This window comes from Geospiza fortis, unplaced genomic scaffold (genome assembly GCF_000277835.1).
Source record: "Geospiza fortis unplaced genomic scaffold, GeoFor_1.0 scaffold422, whole genome shotgun sequence".
In the NCBI taxonomy this organism is placed as follows: Eukaryota; Metazoa; Chordata; class Aves; order Passeriformes; family Thraupidae; genus Geospiza; species Geospiza fortis.
The window spans coordinates 347,473-350,432 of record NW_005054545.1 but is presented as its reverse complement, the minus strand read 5'-3'; positions in this window follow the sequence as shown (position 1 = coordinate 350,432).

Sequence of the window (2,960 nt, the reverse complement as noted above, 5' to 3'; positions counted from 1 at the left end):
TTCCCTACTATTATTTACTGGAAAGTCCAGACCACTGTGATAAAGCCAAGCACAGGTGACAGTATTTGCTGCTCTCCACACAGCAAATGCTTGAGACCAGCACTGCTTCATTTTCTTCCCTGTGCAGGTGGGGAAGGGCTGGGATGGAATTCCCAGAGCAGCTGTGGCTGTCCCACCCCTGGGAGTGTCCAAGGCCAGGCTGGAGCAGCCTGGCACAGTGGGAGGTGTCCCTGCCCAGGGCAGGTGTGGCACTGGGTGAGCTTTAAGGTCCCTTCCAACCCAAACCATGCTGTGCTCCTGTTTTCCTGCCCATGTGCACGTTCCCAGCGGGGAGCTGTGGATCACAGCATCCCGAACTGCTCCTTCCTCCTGCCCAGACACACTGGGAGCCTTGGAAAGGAGAGCACAGACAGATGTACCCTTCCCAAATGTGCACCTGCACCTTGCCAAGAAGGGCTGACACCTTCTGGGGAGCTTGTGAAGGCAACAGGACAAACTCCAGGTAGCCTGGAGGAGAGGCAGCAGCATCTTAATTATGCTGAAGTGAAACCTGGTTTTATCAAAACTATAAATAATAAATGAGCCATTGGTCTGCATCTGCTGCATGATATTTCTGGAAATGTTGGTCTCCTTTGCAGAGGGGAAGATGTGCAGAGGTGTTCAGTCCTTCTAAGTCTCGTACTTTGACACAAGTTCCCATTTTCAGCAGCACAAAATTAAGTGACATTTTCTCCAACTATTTTTCAAAACCCTAATGAAGATTTCCTTGTAAAGCTTACTACTGAGGCAAGGAAAAACCAAAGCAAACCTCACTGTGAGGCTGTTTCTCAGAGATGCTGCTGTGATTCTGTGATTCTGCACTCCTGGTGCAGCTTTTCAGGAGTAAATCTCACCTGATAATAGAGGGTGCCTCCTAAATAACTGTGCCACACAGCAGGCACTGGGGAGGGAACCTGCTTTCCACTCATCTTTCACCCTGTTGCCCCAGATAATGGATTTAGAAACGACAGTAAATATCCAGACAAGGAATCTAGTCCAGTTACTTCCCCTTCCTCCACCCCTCTTTCTTGGAAGGACAAGCTCCTGTCTCTGAGCTTCCCCTCTGCTGCCTGGCCGTGTGCATTAGGATGGAGGCACCAAAGCAGATTTTTGGATGTGGTTACAACAGGAATACACAGAGCTGCCAGAACCCCAGGGCATCAATAAGTGAAACTGCTGCCTCCAGTTGTGCTTTGTTCCATTTCACATTGGCCTCTACTCCAGCACAGGTCAGACACTTATCCAAGGGTTGATAGCTCCTGAATTATGCATGTGTGGAGCAGTTCAGAGGCTTCTCCACACCACCTCTATTCCCTCTGCTCTGAGCTGTGGACACTGCAGGTTAAGTGCTCAGCCCTGCTGCAGTTCCAGGAACCATCAGCCACTCATTTTCACACTCTCCTTCCTCGACAACTTCCACTGAACCATTTACAGTTCAATTTGTGAACGCTCCCTTTTTGTTCTGACCCACACTCAAAGTACTTTCAATCCAATTTATTTTCATCCTGCCTGCAGAATTTAAAAGTCTGCAAGTCCTGGCTTACTTAAAGCACAGGGACTGCTGATAGAGGAAGTTCCATCAGGACACTCACATTTCCTTTCCCTGTCACAAAAAGCACCTGATCTGTCCTGTACTCTCTGATCAGTGAGTGACAGAAAGGCAGAACACTCTCTGTCTTGGACAGAATGAGGTTTATAGCCTGGTTTCATCTGCAGCGAAATGGAAAAAGTGTTCCTGAACCACACAAACTTCCCACACTCACCCCATCAGCATCGTGCTCTGCACTAGCAAGAAATAAAACCTTCATCATCACTTGCTGGGAAGAACTTGAGTGCATTCCACCTGGCTAGGGCAGGAAACAACACTCACTGCCAGGCTGGGGGTTTTCCTCACCACATCTTTCATTTCTCCTACACCAGCCTCAACCATCCACAAGATGCCACAGAAAAAGTGTACCCATAAAGTAGCTAAGCCCAAGGTAACTGTCTTGCTGTCTAATAAAATTAAATAAATGAATTTTTCTCTAGGTACGGTGGAGATGAAGGATTTTCTCCCTCAGCCTGCAGCCATGCACAAGATGTGTCTTCCTCTGGAAGCTGGTTTCACATGGTGGCTTAGATTTTCCCACTTTGTATCTAGCACCATTTGAAATCAGTGTTCTAGGAGCAAGAATTACAGCGTGGGAGGAGACCAAGCACCAGCTCACTTCAACAACATCCTCTGCTCCTCAAATCAGCCCCTTTTCCAAAGGTGATTTTTTTTGCCAGCCATCCACTTTGTAACATCATCTGATTTCTAGACACTTCTCCAACCACTGTATGCACCCTCCCAAGGCAGGGCCACACCAGCACAGCCTCCTGCTCCTGTACTTCTGCTCAATAAACAATGGATATGAGTTCAAGGTGTCCAGAGTAAAGTGATCCGCAAGTTGCATGAAAGCCAGCGTGCTATCTCTTGTATTTGACAGGCAGAGTATGTTTGATAGCCAAAACCTAGGATCAACCTTGAATTTACTGCCTCAGAGCAAAAGGATTTCCACCCTCTGCTTGGGGGCTCCATCATCACAGGATTCTCATTCCAGAGCTCTGCAAACACAGAAATTCCCCCCAACTATTTGACCTCAGCAGTCAGACACAGAAGTGCCTTCAGCAATCCCAGACTGGCTTGGGTTGGAAGGGACCTTAAAGATCATCCTGTTCCAACCCCCTGCCATGGGCATCACGAAGATGCCACACAGTACACACAGAACCCACTCCTTTTTCCAGAATCACTTTTCAGCACACACAGAACCCACTCCTTTTTCCAGAATCACTTTTCAGCACACACAGAACCCACTCCTTTTTCCAGAATCATTTTCCAGTTTGCTGCTGGTACCTCCCAGCAATATTTCACTTCTCCAGCCCTGCATCCCAACCTAGAA